Consider the following 21,311-nt stretch of genomic DNA (forward strand, 5'->3'; position numbering starts at 1 on the left):
CCGCTACTAACGAGCTCGTCGATCAACTTCTTTTGAGCGGCCATTTCAGATGCCATTTCCCCAAATTTTGTAAACAATTCAGTCAACTGAACCCCGGGACTTGTGACTTCCGGCTGGATAGTTGCAGCGGTCTTGTCAGACGATTCCGGTTGAGTACTCATGTCTACACGATTCCTTTGGGCTTTACTTCGGGATCGCGTGATAATGGGGCTTCGACGAGAAGCTATGTTTAAATATTACCTGAAAACATGAAATGGCTCGCTTTTAGATTTACCCCTGGCTTAGCTTTTTTAACAAAAATAAAACAAAGAGAAAGAAAAAGACAAGAGTTAGTAGATATTCCAAAAATTCGGATGCATGTCCTATCGGGGGGCCCTTTTGTGCCAAGGGTAGGCCTAGCATGATGCAACACCTTCGAAATGGGACCCGTACCACAAACCTGTTTTTGACAATAATACCAAATGAGTTCAAAAGGAAAATCGCTTTCATTGATAAACTTGCCAATATTTACATCATGTCACGAAGACGACTCCGTACAAGATTGCCAAAACTTCTAAGCCTATCTAATACAGAGTCCTTTGTTTCTCTAGCATATGGAATTCTAACGCGTTCAGCTTGATCATATAATTCTCCGCACTTCCTTTTCAGCTCCTGACGCTTTTCTCGTTCATTTTCATACAATTGCTTGTTTTGCTCCGCCATCCCTTTGTATGCTTCGGCAGACTTACTTAACTGCAGAATTTCCCTATCCTTTGCTTCGACAATGGCTTTCAACCTTTTCACCTCCTCAGATGGCTCATCTTGAATTTCTTGCGCAGCGGATCCTCTTACCCAGTCTTCGTATTGCGGAGTGGTCAATCCCCCCTGCTTAAGCTCCGGGATGTATCTAAAGCTCTCGTCATCAGATAGCGTCACCCAGGCCTCAATAACCCGATCTTTCATAAGGAGTTGGCTTGGGCACGTTTCTCCATTGAAAATGATGGTAAACTCACTCACATCAAATGCAGGCGGCACTTCTTGGGTACGTCCTAACTGTCTAAGAAACCTCTTTGGTACGTATGCGGTGACTCCTTGGGTGCCCAGTAAGAGAACAAACTCGGATGTTTGGGTGCGAAGAACGGGTTTCATACAATTGGTCCAATCCAATACCCATCTAATACTTTGATCAGTCATATTCTTCAAGAAATCCACAAACTCGGATGCATCACATGGCAGATCCTCTCTCTTGACCCTCTTATAATGTGTGGCTATCCAGTCGTACGCAGTCATGGGTAGACTCTCGGGGATAGACGGTCGTCTCATGAAGTGCTCCATACCCCATACATGTAAAATCCAGTTTGAACCACAAAAGAACTTTCTCCCTCTCTGACAAGTAGTGCAGGCTATGAAGATATCTGCCAAAACGGTCGGTACAATAGAATACTGTTTGTCTTTCACTCCTAGGAACAGGTCGTACAAGGTTTTAGTGAGATTAAAGGCTATCTTTTTGTCTTTTCTAGGGAAAAAATAAGTTCCAGCCATAACCAAACTGTACACCCATACTCTCTTTCGTTCCCAAATTTCCTTGGAGGTGAACGAGAAATCTCCTATGTGCATCTCAAACCCATCCCTTAACGCGAATCGGTCAAATAAGAACTTTGCCTCTATATTTTGATCCGACCCTCGTATTGCTGACTCTTTTAAACCGGTGAAGCGACAGAATTCGGCCTTGTCAGACACTAATGGAAATATCACGGCAGTTCCTTGAATCGGCAAATTGAGAAATCCAGCGATCTCCTCAATTGTTATGATCATTTCACACCCAAATGTGATATATGAAAAGATTAAAAGAAGAAAAAGGTTGATTAAATCAAATTTGCTCGGACTCTCGAATGTCCCCAGTGGAGTCGCCAACTGTCGCGCCCCATTTTTTGATAAAATGAATAAATGATTTAAAAAATGTATTTTTCGAGGCAATTTGTGATTGGAAAATGAATTGTGATTTAAAAGAAAAATGGGTCTAAATGGGGGTTTGAGAATGCGACGATTTGACCCAAAATTATAGTTTAAAAAGGGTTATTAAAACTAAATACGGAGTCGCCACTTGGTAATGAGTTAAGGTGTACCAAGTCACCTAAAAAATGTATTTTTAAAAAAGAAATCTTTAACTCATACTCCTGAGGCGATTATGGTTGAGCTCTTCCATTGCTTCCTTAGGTAAAAACCCAAAGGGCACCTCAAAAGAAAAAAAAAAGGAAAAAAAAAAGAGAAAAGGCAAAACAAAACAAAAAAGGGGGGGCAACCTTGATGAAAACTCGAAAGGGCACCAAGGTAGGATTTTGCAGCGAGCGAGCACGAGGAAGAACAGCTGGTGATTTGGTTCATTTGGATTTCTCCTCATTTTGTCATACTTCTGTCAATTTTGAATTCCAGAACAAAGATATCCAGAGAATTGAATATGACATTTGTTGGCCAAAACTGTGTCATTTTGTAAAACATTCTTTTGCAAATACATTCTTAGGAAGCTCATTTTTCCAAATTACTTGCATTCATGGCATTTTTGTAGAATTTAAACACAAATGGTTATGTGTGCATTCTTGTGCATATTTATTCTTACATGACATGTGAATTTTCTTGCATACTTCATTCTTTATCTTTGAATTTTGGTGAATAACAATCCCCGTGGTTTATTCGAAGCATACTTGGGTTCAGTCATCTCTTGAAAAGGGTTAAGGTTCAACAAAGTCAGTTACGCAGACTTCACAATATGGCAAAGCACATACCTGATCAGTTTGTAAATCGGAAAAGCCTTAGGGTAAAAAATCCAACTCAATCGACTGCCGCAGCAAAAGTTGATAAAGGCGTTGAAAGACTCATGTTTACACGATTCTCAAAGGAAAACGGATCAAATGATGGTGGCAATTTCTTTGTTTTTTTTTTTTTTTTTTTTCTCTTTTGCAGAAAAATTGCATACACAGATGAAAGTAATCACACCTCGCACTGGAATCGGTGTCGGAAAGAGTCCTCCGGTGAGCAATGGCAGATTGAAAATGTCGCAAGCAAATTTCATCAAAAAATGCAACGGCATGGCAATACAGAATCAACTCTGGACTCACATTGCAAAAAATTCATCATACTGGGGCAAATTATTTTTTTTGGAAAGATTTTCAAAAGTCAAAAAGAAAAGTCAAAAAGAAGCAAAAATCATCAATCAAAAACCAAAATCGAATCAAATTTCGTCACGGCAGGATCGGGTTTAATCCCACTGACCGATGATCAAAAACATTTTCGGGTCAGTCCCTCGATCAAAAGCATTTTCGGGTCAGTCCCACGATCAAAAGTTTTTTCGGGTCAGTCCCATGATCAAAAGCATTTTCGGGTCAGTCCCTCGATCGAAAGCATTTTCGGGTCAGTCCCTCGATCAAAAGCATTTTCGGGTCAGTCCCTCGATCAAAAGCATTTTCGGGTCAGTCCCTCGATCAAAAGCTCATTCGGGTCAGTCCCTCGATCAAAAGCTCATTCGGGTCAGTCCCTCGATCAAAAGCATTTTCGGGTCAGTCCCTCGATCAAAAGTTCATTCGGGTCAGTCCCTCGATCAAAAGCTCATTCGGGTCAGTCCCTCGATCAAAAGCATTTTCGGGTCAGTCCCTCGATCAAAAGCTCATTCGGGTCAGTCCCACGATTCAAAAGCTCATTCGGGTCAGTCCCATGATTCAAATATTATTCGGGTCAGTCCCACGATTCAAAAGCTCATTCGGGTCAGTCCCATGATTCAAATATTATTCGGGTCAGTCCCACGATTCAAAGCTTATTCGGGTCAGTCCCGCGATTAAAGCTTGTTCGGGCCAGTCCCATGATTTGAATTTCCTTCTCTAGTCAGTCCCAATTTTAAATTTCTGCTCGGGTCAGTCCCGTTTTAATTTCCTGTTTGGGTCAATCCCATTTCAAAAAAAAAAAAAAAAAAAAAATCATCAAAAAAAATCAAAAAAAAAAAAATCAAAAAAAAAAAATGTTAAAGAGGTCGATCCTCATTTCAGAAGCGTCCATTGCAGCCGAATAACACAGGTAAGTATTTGGTGTCTATTTCTTTGTCTCAAGTTTTTTCAAAACTCAGACAAAGAGGGGCAAACTGTAGACACCAAATTTTGGTGTAATTTCATTTGCTGTTTATTTTTAATTTTTTCATTTTAGTTTTATTCGATTTTTAGTTTTATTTTTATTTTTTAAGTTGTTAGCATAGAATCTCTTGGAAAATGAATGAAAATGAGAAAGTGAAAAGAAAAGAGGAGAGAAAAGAAAAAAAAAAAAGAAAATTGCCCACAAAATATGTTTTATGTCTTCTAAATTCAATCTTTTGGCATTTTGTTTATTTTTGTTAAGTTATTTTGAAAAAAAAAAAGAAGAAAAAAAAAAAAGGAGAAAAACGATGAAAATGGGAAATGGAAAAGAAATGGAAATTGCACTCTATTGTTCTAGTTTATTTTTCATCAAATGTTAATTATTTTGTTTTGGTTATTTCTTTTTATTATTATCAATTTTGTTTGTTTCAACAAAAAAAAAAAAAAAAAAAAAAAAAAAAAGATCTCCAATTCTGCCGGATGACATCTCAGTCACCACTCACCATTTCCTTTCAAACACTCCACTACCCTTAAACCACTCATTTTCCATTCCACTACCTCAGCTCACAACAACATTTTCCCTGCCTTGGTATCATCGACAAGGGGAACCAGAGAGGGGGCCATGCGAGTTGTGAGCTGCAACTTCCCTGTTCTGTCCGAGAGTGCGTGAGAGAGGAGATAACCGTGCAAGCTTCATCATTTACTTCATCACTCGAAAGCTGCGGTGTCATTCTTCACCTTCAACCATCCGTGATCAATATAACCACAATCACCACAGCTGCAACTACTGCACGCAAAATGATTGATGAAGTTGCATGTTTTGATCCAAAGCATCAAGGAAAATGGCGGCAAAGCTGCAACTGGAAAATTGCGGCACTTTATTCCTTTCTTTGGTTGATATTTCTTGTATCTCTGGTAGCCACCGATCCAGATTTTCTGTTTTGGTCTTGTAATGAAACTGTCACTCGAATTGGTTGATGATTAGGAGTGATGTTTTGTGGTTGTTGATGTTTGTTTGGTGATGCATTTGGTTAATAATGAAATACAGCATATCATATAGGAAAGGAAACCAGAATTGCAGAAGGCCTTCTACGTGGTTGCATGGTTTTTGCATGAAGCTAACTTCAAAAATTGCACTTTGACCCCCTAAGTTCCCCTTTGTTGCACTGTGACCCAATTATGCTTTAATTTCTTGCAATTGAGTCCTAAAGTATTTGCAATCTGAACCATGACTTGACCTTTTCATCACTCTTGAACCTTTAAAGTTCTTAAATGTTCTAATTGGGCTCACATGACTGATTAACGTTTGCAATTGGATCCCTTTTATGTGATTTTACCTTGATATTTTTTTTTTACATAAATTGTGAACAATCTTAATAGATTTCTAGGATAAAATCATGAAAGCTTAATAACTTGGAGGCATTTATGGTCTTGGTTTCGTTTGATTTAAGTTTTTGCTTAGATAATATTGTTTTTTAACTTTGATAAATAATTTGCCATTTCTTTTTTTCATGATTTTTGCATTTTGACTGTGAGGAATTCCACCTTAGACCATCCATTTTAGCACTCCACTTCAGATTCTTGGGACTTTTTTTTATTTGAGATCGAGTTTTGCTTGCACGTGCATGATCTATTCCATACTTGATTTTCGTTTCGTGATTAATTTTCATTTTTGTGTTTAATGGTTGTTTCATGTGATCATTTGATAATTTAAGTGGTACCTTGACCCGTTTATTATTTTGGAGGGTAAATTAGTAATTTCACTTCATTAGGGCGTCAATTCAAGGGAGGTACACTCTATCCCTCATTTGCACTTCATTTGACCCTACGTGCTCCTACGTGTTATGTGAATATGCATGTCTATTTCGCTTTTCCTTCTTTTTCCTTAATTCCTTGCATTTATTTCGTTTACTTTTACTTTTATTCAAGTATTCTTTTAATGGGGTATGTGTACACCTCTTGGCTTGTAATAGTTAGGGATTTAATCATTTTATTCCTTTTCCCCCTTTTAGATTGTAGTAGGGTTTCCCTAATGTAATACCGTACCCAATGTGCATGAATTCCCTAGGCTCATGCATTTTTAAATCCACTCTACCATTTTATACCCTCATCACACTTTCATTTTTCCTCCCATTTTGCACACGAGCACCTTTGTGTTTCTTCACTTGCACACGAACACTTTTATCATCACTTGCACACATGCACTTCATATTATCATTTCACATACCGTACCTTGCCCACTCACGTGCACATTTTCCTTTACATTTTTATTGTTTATTATTACTTTTTCAAACTCATGTCCTCACATTGCATACATGCATTCCATTCATTTGCATCCCACTCGCATTATTCGTGACTTCTTCAAAGGATCGTTATTGGGCTTCACAATTAATGTGATTGGTACCACTCAACCTTTGAAGAGAAATTTCCCCCAATACCCCTAGGTCTAGGGTTTGCATTCATGTAGTGCATCTAAATGTAATAAATTCTTTGGTTAAAACAGAAAAATCTTTGATTAAATCATGCAACTAGCCTTGGTTAGGTCAAAGGGGTGCCTTGGATTTTATCCTTGCCTTCCCCTTTGTCAAATGTGACTCCCGAACCTTTTTCTTTGGTTTACGTAGACTAGGAGTCGTTTAAAAAGGGTTTCTCACTACTTTTTCCTATTTTTTTAAAAATACATTTTTTAGGTGACTTGGTACACCTTAACTCATTACCAAGTGGCGACTCCGTATTTAGTTTTAATAACCCTTTTTAAACTATAATTTTGGGTCAAATCGTCGCATTCTCAAACCCCCATTTAGACCCATTTTTCTTTTAAATCACAATTCATTTTCCAATCACAAATTGCCTCGAAAAATACATTTTTTAAATCATTTATTCATTTTATCAAAAAATGGGGCGCGACAGTTGGCGACTCCACTGGGGACATTCGAGAGTCCGAGCAAATTTGATTTAATCAACCTTTTTCTTCTTTTAATCTTTTCATATATCACATTTGGGTGTTTAGGATTGCATTTTTTCTTTTATTAGGATTTTTGCATTTCACGCGTATCCAACTACTCCCTCGCTCGTGAATGTATGATTGGTTGATTGGATGTATGTTTATTTACTTATCTCGCGCTTTGCATTGCATTTGGGTGGGGGGACATACCCTAGAGCCTCGCGTTGGTTCTTGATCCCTCCCCTCCAAACGAGCACTAGCATACGTGCATACGCTTTATTTACTTATCCCTCCTTTATTTTTCTTTTAGTGGCTTGTCACGCCACTCCACCCTATTAGGATTTTAGGCGACCCACTTGGACGTGTGATCGTGACACGACGTGTGCGTAGCACGATCCGAGGGGTCACTCAATCTTCCACTTTAGATTTTGGGTTGATAGCCTTTAGCTTCTAGTCGAAGGTTGAGGATTTTGTATAGATTCACTCAGACATGTAGCCGTGACACGACGTGTGCGTAGCAATGTCTGGGGAATCGCTCGAGCCACCGACAAGGAACCTTGGGATTGATGACCCTTGGTTTCCAAGTCTGAAGGCTCGGGGACCTAAAACCTATTGAGTCTAGCTGCATTAGTGAGCCAATACCTCATGCATCCATGATAGTTTACCTAAGGTAGAGTCTGCCTTACCCTGTTAGGGACACGATTCACGAGGGGAGGGATCCAACCCCTCTTTCCCTTTTATTGCTTTATTTCTTTGTATTGATTTCGTTGCTACAATGTGTTATGTGTATTTATCTGGCTGAACTAACTTTTCTTGGTTTTTGTCTCCATTGCATTCATTAGCCCTAGGAAATAAGAGTCCTGGCATGGCACTCTCTAGAAATCTACCCCGTTTGATGTGACACGTTTAAATTTAATGTTTCGCATGCGTAATATGAACACATTTCATTTTAGTCTCACCCCGGCATACAAAAGGGGGTCCTTTAGGTCATCTTTCTTTTCAATTGCATATTTTACCGCTTTAATAAACTGGCATCACGCATAAACCATAGAAAGGGAATGCCATTTAGGGAATCCTACATTAGGGATAAGCCAACCCTGTGTTCCCGTGGGTATCTAACCCTATCTTGGGAATTGCACGTTTAAATTCATGATTAACCAGAGAAATGGGACCCGTAGGTAAGGTATTTGACACCGGGTTTTGTTTCTAGATGGAAAGTCCTCGCCGAGTCCAACAGATGTTAGTAGTACCGCCGGAGGTACAAAGATGGCCCACATTGCTTTCACCCAGTGAGATTAACCAAGTAGCCATTCGATTAGGGCACATCGGGGATTTCGGGAACATTAAGTCCGACGGTTACTTGGTGGAAGCTTTGGTGCATCTATGGGACCCCGCTTGTTCTGTTTTTGGACTAGGAAAGAGGGAAATGATCATAACAATTGAGGAGATCGCTGGATTTCTCAATTTGCCGATTCAAGGAACTGCCGTGATATTTCCATTAGTGTCTGACAAGGCCGAATTCTGTCGCTTCACCGGTTTAAAAGAGTCAGCAATACGAGGGTCGGATCAAAATATAGAGGCAAAGTTCTTATTTGACCGATTCGCGTTAAGGGATGGGTTTGAGATGCACATAGGAGATTTCTCGTTCACCTCCAAGGAAATTTGGGAACGAAAGAGAGTATGGGTGTACAGTTTGGTTATGGCTGGAACTTATTTTTTCCCTAGAAAAGACAAAAAGATAGCCTTTAATCTCACTAAAACCTTGTACGACCTGTTCCTAGGAGTGAAAGACAAACAGTATTCTATTGTACCGACCGTTTTGGCAGATATCTTCATAGCCTGCACTACTTGTCAGAGAGGGAGAAAGTTCTTTTGTGGTTCAAACTGGATTTTACATGTATGGGGTATGGAGCACTTCATGAGACGACCGTCTATCCCCGAGAGTCTACCCATGACTGCGTACGACTGGATAGCCACACATTATAAGAGGGTCAAGAGAGAGGATCTGCCATGTGATGCATCCGAGTTTGTGGATTTCTTGAAGAATATGACTGATCAAAGTATTAGATGGGTATTGGATTGGACCAATTGTATGAAACCCGTTCTTCGCACCCAAACATCCGAGTTTGTTCTCTTACTGGGCACCCAAGGAGTCACCGCATACGTACCAAAGAGGTTTCTTAGACAGTTAGGACGTACCCAAGAAGTGCCGCCTGCATTTGATGTGAGTGAGTTTACCATCATTTTCAATGGAGAAACGTGCCCAAGCCAACTCCTTATGAAAGATCGGGTTATTGAGGCCTGGGTGACGCTATCTGATGACGAGAGCTTTAGATACATCCCGGAGCTTAAGCAGGGGGGATTGACCACTCCGCAATACGAAGACTGGGTAAGAGGATCCGCTGCGCAAGAAATTCAAGATGAGCCATCTGAGGAGGTGAAAAGGTTGAAAGCCATTGTCGAAGCAAAGGATAGGGAAATTCTGCAGTTAAGTAAGTCTGCCGAAGCATACAAAGGGATGGCGGAGCAAAACAAGCAATTGTATGAAAATGAACGAGAAAAGCGTCAGGAGCTGAAAAGGAAGTGCGGAGAATTATATGATCAAGCTGAACGCGTTAGAATTCCATATGCTAGAGAAACAAAGGACTCTGTATTAGATAGGCTTAGAAGTTTTGGCAATCTTGTACGGAGTCGTCTTCGTGACATGATGTAAATATTGGCAAGTTTATCAATGAAAGCGATTTTCCTTTTGAACTCATTTGGTATTATTGTCAAAAACAGGTTTGTGGTACGGGTCCCATTTCGAAGGTGTTGCATCATGCTAGGCCTACCCTTGGCACAAAAGGGCCCCCCGATAGGACATGCATCCGAATTTTTGGAATATCTACTAACTCTTGTCTTTTTCTTTCTCTTTGTTTTATTTTTGTTAAAAAAGCTAAGCCAGGGGTAAATCTAAAAGCGAGCCATTTCATGTTTTCAGGTAATATTTAAACATAGCTTCTCGTCGAAGCCCCATTATCACGCGATCCCGAAGTAAAGCCCAAAGGAATCGTGTAGACATGAGTACTCAACCGGAATCGTCTGACAAGACCGCTGCAACTATCCAGCCGGAAGTCACAAGTCCCGGGGTTCAGTTGACTGAATTGTTTACAAAATTTGGGGAAATGGCATCTGAAATGGCCGCTCAAAAGAAGTTGATCGACGAGCTCGTTAGTAGCGGAGTGCAACCTGAACCTGTGCCTGCCACACAACCACAATCCGAACCATTTGTTATTCCGCCAATTCAAACCACGTTACCATTTGTTATTCCTCCAATTCAAACCACGTTTGAGGGAATTGTCAACCCGCAATATGCTTATACTCAAAATCCTCCGTTCTATCCTCTCTATGGACAGGGATTTCATCCTCAGGGTGGTCAAGGTGGTCCAAGCATGCCTCCAGATCCACACATTTTTTATCAGACTACTGCAGAGCCTTTTGTGCCGGAGAACATTGTTCAAACCAAGCCGGAAGTGGGGGAGTCATCTGTCCCAATTGATCTAAAGTTACTTAAGCGGTTGGACCGTTTCGATGAGTTCATCCGGAAAAGCCAAGGTTTAAGCAAGCAAGGGGTGCTAGACTACGATGATTTGTGCCTGTTTCCAAATGTACAGCTGCCAGTGGGATTCAAGACCCCGAAGTTCAACAAATATGATTGTACGGGCAACCTGAAGACACACTTGCGTTTGTTTGCCAACAAGTTGGGTAGACCAGTGGATGACGAGAACTTGCCGTTAAGGTTATTCCCGGAAAGTCTAGAAGGCGACGCCCTTGATTGGTATTCGAATTTAAAGCCGGAGGAGGTGAAGACCTGGGTTGATCTGTCCAATGCTTTCATCAGGCAGTACGAGTATAACTGCGAGTTGGCTCCGACACGAACTACGTTGGAAGGGACGAAAAGAAAACCCTCCGAGGATCACAAGACTTATGCCAAGAGGTGGAGAAAAGTAGCTGCAAAAGTCGAGCCACCAATGACCGAGGACGAAATCATACGTACTTTCATAAAAGCACATGATCCGCCGTACTTTGAAGAGATTTTCCGTATGACCGGATGTTCGTTTGCTGCAATTGTAAATAAACTTGAGGAGTTTGATGACTTCGTAAGAGCTGGGAAGATTGTTAATGTCTCTGCTCTCAAATCCCAGTTGGATGCTTTACAAGGGCAAGGAAGCAATGTGAAAAAACCACAGTTCAAAAAGAAGGAGGGGGATGCAGCCTTTATCTGGAACCAAAACCCTTCACCCCGACCCCGATACCAACACAATCCAACCTACCAACCACATTACCCTTACTACTCAGACCCGCACCATGTATATACTACCAATATCCACCACCCTCGACCTCGCCCGAGCTATCTTAACTCACCTGTAGCCCCTTTTCAAATCACTCAACCAAGTCCACCCCAAAATCGACCTCGCCCTCCATATAACCCAAGATTTCCTCCCCCAAATAGACCTGTTTACAACCATACTCAACCTCCTGAACCTTACAACCGACCCCCTAGCCGTACATTTACCAATTTAGGCAGGCCTTTAGACCAACTGTATGACCAGTTAAAGGCCGCCGGGAAAATTGGTATGGTACCCCCTCCTACCTATCCATATGGTATGCCCGCTTGGTATAACCCGCAAGCTGTCTGTGCTTATCACTCGGGGGCACCCGGACATTCCACTTTGGACTGCAAGGCTCTTAAGCATAAAGTTCAAGATATGATTGAATCTGGAGAAATTGTAATTAGAAAGAGGGAGGCACAAGGGCCGAATGTAAATAGGAACCCCTTGCCGGAACACGTTAATACCATTGGGGTCATTCTGGATGACACGGAGTACGTGGAACAAGTCAAAGAGATGGCTAGGGAAGCTGAGGTGTTTGGGATCACAGACCAGCCATTTGTCATAGAGTTGCCATCCGAAGAAGATAAAAAGCCTTTTATCTTGGATCTCACACCAACTGAGAGTGAGGCTTTAGAGCCAGTATTCATCGAATTCCCGAAGCAAGAACCTGTTTTAAGTCTGCAGCAAGTGCCATGGAATTACGATGAACCTGTCATACAGATTGGGGAGAAGTCAATTGCAAAGAAGGAAGTGTCAGTGGTTACCAGATCGGGGAAGACTGCCAGTCCGTTTGAAACTGCCATTCCGATTCCAGCAAATAACTCCGAGCCGCCCGTTAAACCAACAATCACCGAGAGAGAAGCCTTGGATTTCCTTAAGAGACTTCAGAGAAGTGAGTACAATGTAGTTGAAAAGCTGAGCAAGTCGCCTGCCCAGATATCCATGTTAGATTTACTCTTTTCTTCAGATAGGCATAGAGACGCGCTGATCGAGGTGTTGACCAAAGCTCAAATCCCTAAGGACATTTCAGTTGATAATTTCTCACATGTGGTTGGGAACGTATTATTCACCAAACAAATCACTTTCTCTGACGAGGAATTGCCGGCGGAAGGCATTGGACATAACAAGGCCCTGTACATAGTTGTGAGGTGCAACGGAAAAATGCTGCCGAAGGTATTGATTGACAATGGATCCGCTCTTAATATCTGTCCCTGGAGCACCTTGGAAAAGCTAGGATTGCAAGACGTCAAGCTGAGGCCTTCAGGGACCATAGTCCGAGGTTTTGATGGAGCGCAAAGAGAGCCAATAGGAGAAATTGATTTAGTAGTTGAAATGGGGCCCGCCCAGTTTCAAATAACCTGCCAAGTCATGCACTTTCTTAGTGTTTACAATGTTCTACTTGGAAGGCCGTGGATTCATAAGTCTGGGGCTGTGCCTTCTTCATTACATCAGTTGCTGAAGTTTGTAGTAAATGACAAGCTGATAACTATATTTGCCGAAGAGGATTGCCTTGTAATCACCGATTCTGGGTCAAAAGAGGATGGAAGCCGCAATGTCACCATGACTCCTCATAGCACGGCTGACATCGTCTCTGTAAGTTGGATCACAAACGAGGAGCGAGCTTTACCAAAGGCCAGTGTCATGATGGCCAAAGAAATGATCCGTGGAGGCTATGAATTTGACAAAGGGCTGGGACGAGATTTGCAAGGAATTCTGAAGCCAGTGGAGATTGTGGAGAAAAAGGATTCATTTGGTTTGGGTTTCCGACCGACTGCCAAGGACATCAGAGAGATGAAGGAACGCAAGAAAGCGGAGAAAGAAGGAAGGCAAGGGGCTCTTGACATTCCACCACTGCATTATACTTTCCCACGACCAGCCGAGGTGATCATGTCGGAAATTAACCCAGTTGATGAAATTGAAGCTAGTTTGGCCCAATTGTTCGTTGGGGCAACATTTGAAGATAGTTTTCCAGACAAAGCTGAATTTCCTGACATCCCCGAAGGGTCAATTCCCAATTGGACAGCCGAGTTTCTGCCCGTTCGGAAGGAGTTTCGGTAAACTGAAAGGGGTTTATCATTCATGTGAATTCATGAAAATACTTTTGCATCTGTAAATAGCCAATGAAAACAATTTTACTTTTGACTAACATTTGCACATGTAAATATTGTTAAGTTTTCATTTCCATTTGCTTTCAATCAAAGGCTTTATAGAAAGTGCACAAGTTTTTCTTGTCATGTTGTGTTGTTTATTCGCTTGTTTATATTTATATTGCTTGTTCATTTGTTTGTTGTATACTTATCTGCTTATTATCCCACATTCGTTAATTCTTTCAGAAGGCCAAAAATAAAATTATTTGACCCTTTGGATATCACAATTCTGGAATTCAATAACGGCCATCTCTATATCACTCATGACTTGGAGGTCTGTGAATCCGAACTCCAAAGCGAGAGTGATAATGAGGAGGTATTCGATTCTTTTGCAAAGGACCTTGAACAATATGAGGAAAAACCAAAACCGAACCTGGAAGAAACAGAAAAGGTTAACATTGGCACTGAGGATGAAGTTAAGGAGGTGCAAATTAGTATTCATTTGAGTGAAAGACAGAAAAATGAGATGCTTGAATTCTTGACCATGTTCCAGGATGTATTTGCGTGGTCCTATGATGATATGACTGGCATTTCAACTGATGTGGTAGTGCATAGGTTACCCACAGACCCTTCTTTTCCACCCGTAAAGCAAAAACCCAGAAAATTCAAACCAGATATGAGTCTCAAAATAAAAGAGCAAATTGAAAAACAACTCAAAACCAACATTATCATTGTTTCCCATTACCCAATTTGGCTTTCGAATCCAGTCCCTGTTCCAAAAAAGAATGGAGAGGTGCGAGTTTGCGTTGATTATAGAGACCTTAATAAAGCCAGTCCTAAAGATGATTTCCCTCTACCAAACATTCACATTCTCTTAGACAATACTGCCGGACATGAGATTGAATCCTTTTGCGATTGTTTTGCTGGCTACCACCAAATTTTGATGGCAGAAGAGGATAGGGAGAAAACTGCTTTCATTACCCCTTGGGGTACCTTTTGCTACCGAGTCATGCCTTTCGGTTTAAAGAATGCAGGAGCAACGTATCAGAGGACCATGACAACCTTATTTCATGATATGATCCACCGGGAGATGGAGGTCTACGTGGATGACATCATAATCAAGTCTAAAAGGACGGAGGACCACTTGGATGATTTGAGGAAGCTATTTGAAAGGCTGCGAAAATACAATTTGAAGTTAAATCCTGCGAAATGCGCCTTTGGGGCACCAGCTGGTAAATTGTTGGGTTTCATCGTGAGCAAGAGAGGCATAGAGATAGATCCAGCAAAAATCAAGGCGATTCGAGATATGCCAGTGCCAAAGACTCAGAAAGACGTGAAAAGCTTCTTAGGAAAGATCAACTTTATTGGGAGGTTCATTGCCCAATTAACGGCCACATGTGAGTCGTTGTTCAAATTATTAAGAAAGAATGTGCCGTTGTACTGGAATGAGGAGTGTCAACAGGCTTTCGACAAGATTAAAGATTATTTGCTGCAGCCTCCGGTCCTGGTGCCACCCAAACCGGGCCGACCATTGATCATGTACTTGTCTGTACTCGATGGAGCAGTAGGGTGTGTTCTAGGTCAGCACGATGACTTTGGAAGGAAAGAACAAGCCATTTACTATCTAAGCAAGAAGTTCACGTAGTATGAGGCTAATTATTCATTCATTGAGAAAAGCTGTTGTGCATTGGCCTGGGCATCCCAAAAATTGAGACACTACCTGTTGAGCCATACCATTTATCTTATTTCCCGATCTGATCCTTTGAAGTATCTTTTGGAGAAACCGATGTTAACCGGACGCCTGGCCAAATGGCAGATAATTCTCTCAGAGTTTGATATTGTTTTCACTTCATAAAAGGCGGTCAAGGGGCAAGCTATAGCGGATCATTTGGCGGAAAATCCAAGGGATGATGATTATCAGCCACTTCATACGTATTTCCCTGATGAGAAAGTTTTATTCGTAGGCGCTACAGATGATATAAGTGAACAAAGCCCTGAATGGAGGCTTTTCTTCGATGGAGCTTCGAATTCCCTCGGAGCTGGAATTGGAGCCGTTCTGGTTTCACCCGAAGGGAAGCACTATCCTGCCGCTGCCAAATTGCAATTTGCTTGCACAAACAACATGACTGAGTATGAAGCTTGCATTTTTTGTCTCAAAATGGCTTTAGAAATGGAAATCAAAGAGTTGATAGCTTTTAGTGACTCAGATTTGCTCGTGCACCAAACCTTGAAGCAGTGGATAACCAAAGATTCAAAAATTCTGCCCTACCATTGTAGTCTGCTCACTCTGGCCAAACAATTTCAAAACTTGGAGTTCAGACATCTCCCGCGAGCCCGAAACGCATTTGCTGACGCTTTGGCCACCTTGGCTTCTATGATCCAGTATCCAGATGAGTTGAAGATCGAACCGATCCAGATTCAATTTCAAGACAAGCCTGCCCACTGTTGGGTTGTAGACAAGTCCTCGGACAATATTCCTTGGTATAATGATATTAAGGAATTTCTTAAAACTGGGTCTTACCCTCTGCATGCTAGTACCAAGGACAAGAGCTTTCTGCGTAGAATGGTTTCAAAATTCTTCTTGAGTGGAGAAGTTTTGTATAAAAGAACCTCAGATTTGAACCTTTTAAGGTGCATCGATGAAGATGAAGCTCAGTATATGATGAAAGAAGTGCATAGTGGCGTCTGTGGACCTCACATGAATGGCCATTTGCTAGCGAAGAAAATCATGAGAACCGAATATTTCTGGCTTACTATGGAGCATGATTGTATAGACTTTGTCCGGAGATGTATAAAATGTCAAATGCACGGTGATGTAATACACACTCCACCCACTGAGTTGCATAGTATGATCGCCCCGTGGCCCTGTTCAATGTGGGGTATGGACGTGATTGGTACAATCGATCCACCCGCTTCAAATGGACATCGATTTATATTGGTGGCAATTGAGTACTTTACCAAATGGATTGAAGCGGAGTCGTTTAAACATGTGACGAAGAAGGTAGTTGCCAATTTCTTGAGAGATCACATCATCTGTCGCTTTGGAGTGCCCGAAACGCTTATTACAGACAATGCCAAGAATCTGAACAATGACATGGTGGATGGATTATGCGAGCAGTTCAAGATCAGACACCGTAACTCCGCCATTTATAGGCCCCAGATGAATGGAGCTGTAGAAGCCGCAAATAAGAATCTGAAGAAAATTATCCGCAAAATGACAGAAAAGCATCGCGATTGGCATGAAAAGTTGCCTTATGCATTGATGGCATACCGGACTTCTATTCGGACATCGACTGGGGCAACGCCATATTCACTTATGTATGGGATGGAAGCTGTATTACCAGCTGAGGTTGAAATTCCGTCGCTACGAATCCTTATGGAAGTTAAATTGGAGGAGGCCGATTGGATCAAGCAGCGCCATGAGCAATTGACTTTGATAGATGAGAAGCGATTCAATGCTATCTGTCATGTGCAATGCTATCAAAAACGTGTGGCCCGAGCTTACAACAAAAAAGTCCATCGGCGGGCATTTGAAGAAGGTGATAAGGTACTGAAGCGAATTTTGTCAATGCAAGATGAAGCTAAAGGCAAGTTCGCTCCAAATTGGCAAGGGCCGTTCATTATCCAAAAGGTATTACCTGGCGGAGCTCTTATTTTGGCGGAAATGGATGGACGGGTTTTCCCTCAACCCATCAACTCAGATATGTGCAAAAAGTTTTTCATTTGATCATGCAAATTTTCTTTAGAAATTCATGCAAATGGCGAAATGCAAGTCAGGCCATCTTCTTTTACACTAAAAAAACATTTTATCTCTACTTGTCCCCTTTGAGCCATCAGAATTGACAAATTTCGTTTGATAACCCTTGAGAATTGCAAACCCCACACTGGGGCAAATTTGTTTCGAAAAAAAAAAAAAACCCTACACTGGGGCAAATTTAGTTTTCAAAGAAAAATGCAAAAAGTGAGGAAAATACAATGAAAAATGCAAAGAGAGAAAATTTGATCAAACTGGGGCAAATTTTCCTCAGTTTCGGAGTTGTTCTCAAAAGGGTGCAATCTCAAGTTATTTCACCCCCCGTATCAAATCTGCTTTCAAGCCTCAACCTTTCTTGAAAAACATCCCACCGGACCTCATTACAAAAGCCCAAAGTCCTGATTTTCGTCACTTGCTGCATTTCTATTAGGAAATTTGTTAATCAACTGGCAGGTGATGTCTATAATGCTTTCGCCTAATCTCACAAGGGAAATGCATTCTACTGATGCCAGAAATCTTCAATTCATATTTCTGAGTCGATAATGGTCGAGATATTTCATGGTTCTCTAGGTGAAAACCCGAAAGGGCGCCTCGAAAAAAAAAAAAAAGAAAAAAAAACACCAAAAAGGGTGGGGGCAACCTTGGTGAAAACCCGAAAGGGCGCCAAGATAGGTTTTCTCAACAGACAAGCTCAAGAAGGAACAGCCGGTGACCTGGTTCATTTGGGGTTTTCCTCATATTTGTGATACTTCTGCCAATATCGGATTCCGAAGAGAAAATATCCAAAGTTTTGAATATGATATTCGTTGGTTAAATTTGTATTTGTTCTTTACAAATATTCTTTTGCAAAATGTATCTTTATAAACCTCTTGGTTATTCTCAAATTATTTGTGTATGAATGCTTATGATTGTCTACATTCTTTTGCATGCTCATCTTTGCCTAACATAGGAAATCATCTTGCATATACATTGATTTTTATATGACTAATTTTCATGCATCATTCTTTCACCATTAAATTCAAATGAATGATAAACCCTGAGGTTTGTGCAAAGATAGGGGATTCAATCATCAGTTACAGGGAGTAACATACAACAAAGCTACCACCTGGATTGGGTGACGTGGTAAATCTGCATTTTATCAGTCTCAGAAATTGAAAGGTTTAAGGCAGACGCCGCCGAGCCGAAATAAAAGCATCATAAGACTCATGTTTACACGACTCTCAAGGCAAACCGGATCAAATAATGGTGGCAAGCCCATTATTTCTTCTTTTCTTGCAGGAATGTTGCATTTACAAACAAAAGCAGCCACTCTCTTTTTGGCACCTAAACCGATGTCAGACAAAGCTTCCCAGTAAACAAGGATCGATGTTATTTGCAAGACTCGATCATAAGAAACAGCATCAGCTATCGTTTCAGTCACAGAAATCCAAATTTCCCTCTTGGTACAAAAGTTGAACTATTCAAAAAAAAAAAAAAAAAAACTTAATTCATTGTTTAAACTTCCCCAGTGAAATTCCGTTTTAAATTCCTGTTCGGGTCAGTCCCGTTTTAAATTCCTGTTCGGGCCAGTCCCGTTTTAAATCCTTATTCGGGTCAGTCCCGTTTTAAATTCCTGTTCGGGTCAGTCCCGTTTTAAATTCCTGTTCGGGCCAGTCCCGTTTTAAATTTCTGTTCGGGCCAGTCGCCCTTTGGTTGGGTATTGGTGCAACATTACCTATTGATAAATCCCTAACTTTGGGTCTTTTTTAATTCAATTGTGAAATATGTGTATCTAGGGAATAGTCGCTTCAAAGTGAATTCTCCCTAGATACACATATTCAATTCTGACTCTATATTCTAAAATAGAATATATGAATTTATTAACGATTCAAAACCTATTTTCATCTAAAATAAAAAAAAGACGAAAGAAATTCAATAGATTTAAAACTTATTTTTTCGGTAAAAAAATTACCAACTGTTTTTCGAGAATGCCCAATATCTCTTTTACATCTTCTATGTGGAAATGTTCAATTTTCATAAGATCTTCTTGACTATTATTCAAAAGGTCCAATAATGTATATATATTGGACCTTTTGAGGCAATTGTAGATCCTTGGGGGCAATTCTGATTGGTCAATAAAAATCGATTTTAATGCTATTTCTTTTTTGTTTTTTCTGAGTTTATCCAATTTATCATGAAAGAAAAAAGGAGCTAAAGGAACCGTGTGTTGATTGTTCTCTAAATGTGAGTTTTGTTCTTCCATATGTAAAAATGGAATAAATAAATCAATCAAATTGCGGGAGGCTTGATGAAGTGCTTCTTTCGGAGTTAAACTTCCGTTTGTCCATATTTCGAGAAAAAGTATCTCTTGTTTTTCATTCCCATTCCCATAAGAATGAATACTATAATTCGCATTTCGAATAGGCATAAATACAGCATCTATAGGATAACTTCCATCTTGAAAGTTCTGTGGCGTTTTTATAAGATATCCTCGATTTCTCTCGATTTCTAATCTAATACACAAATTGATTGGTTCCATCAATCTAGCTATATGTTGTGTATTATCAACGATTTCTACATAAGGCGGTAAGACGATATCTTGAGCAGTTACATATCCAGGACCCCTGACACAAATAGATGCATCACAAGTTCCATATAGATTACTTCTGAATACAATTTCTTTCAAATTCATTAAGATTTCATGTACCGATTCTTGAATACCCGCTATGGTAGAATATTCATGTGCGACTTTCTCAGATTTTACACGTGTGATACATGTTCCTTCTATTTCTCCAAGCAAAGCTCGTCGCATTGCAATGCCTATCTAATGAGACTATTTTAGTAAAATTTAATTGTCTCAACTCCCGGGCGATCGCGCCAAAAATTCGAGTTCCTTTTGGATTTCCTTCTTGGTCAATAACAACTGCAGCGTTGTCATCATATCGTATTATCATACCATTGTCACGTTTGAGTTCTTTACAGGTACGCACAATTACAGCTCTGACGACTTCTGACCTTTCTAGGGGCATATTTGGTACTGCTTCTTTGATCACAGCAACAATAACATCACCAATATGAGCATATCGACGATTGCTAGCTCCTATGATTCGAATACACATCAATTCTCGAGCCCCGCTGTTATCTGCTACATTTAAATGGGTTTGAGGTTGAATCATATCATTTTGAAATCTGTTCTTTCAATGCAAAGGACGAAGAAAAAAAGAAATATTCTTTGTCTAAAATAAAAAAATTGCAATTTTCCAAGACTCATTTCTATTGGTTCTACTTTATTTATCCTTTATCTCGAAATAATGAATTGAGTCCGTATAGGCATTTTGGATGCTGCTATTGAAATAGCCCTTCTAGCTATATGTTCTGTTACTCCACCCATTTCATAAAGTATTCGACCCGGTTTAACAACAGCTACCCAATATTCGGGAGATCCTTTCCCCGAACCCATACGTGTCTCGGCAGGTCTCGCTGTAATCGGTTTGTCTGGAAATATACGTACCCATATTTTTCCACCACGGCGTACATTTCGTGTCATTGCTCGTCGACCTGCTTCTATCTGTCTAGATGTGATCCAAGCGGGTTCAAGTGCCTGAAGAGCAAATTTACCGAAACATATACGATTCCCTCGATAAGATATTCCTTTCATTCTTCCTCTATGTTGTTTACGGAATCTGGTTCTTTTGGGGTTATAGTTGATGGTTCTTTCTGAATTACATCTCTACTACAGAACCAGACGTGAGAATTTCTTCTCATCTGGCTCCTCGCGAATTTGAATAAAAGGATTCAAAAATAAAAAATTTGAATTTGAGGTAAGATACAATTTTCATTAATTAATAAAATAGACATGTATTTTTAAATTTAATATATTGAATCGTGGGATTCTTTGAGATTTCATCTAATATATAAGTTTCCATCGTTCCCATCACTTCTTACTTTAATGTTTAGGTCCAAATTTTACAACGGAGCTTAGTAATGAAATTTGTTCTTGAGTCAATTTTCTCAGTCTTTATTGTCTCGAAGCTCTTTATTTTTTTTTTGTTTTATTCTATAATGTTCTACTATAAA

Source organism: Coffea arabica, chromosome 2e, assembly GCF_036785885.1.
Source record: "Coffea arabica cultivar ET-39 chromosome 2e, Coffea Arabica ET-39 HiFi, whole genome shotgun sequence".
Classification (NCBI taxonomy): domain Eukaryota; kingdom Viridiplantae; phylum Streptophyta; class Magnoliopsida; order Gentianales; family Rubiaceae; genus Coffea; species Coffea arabica.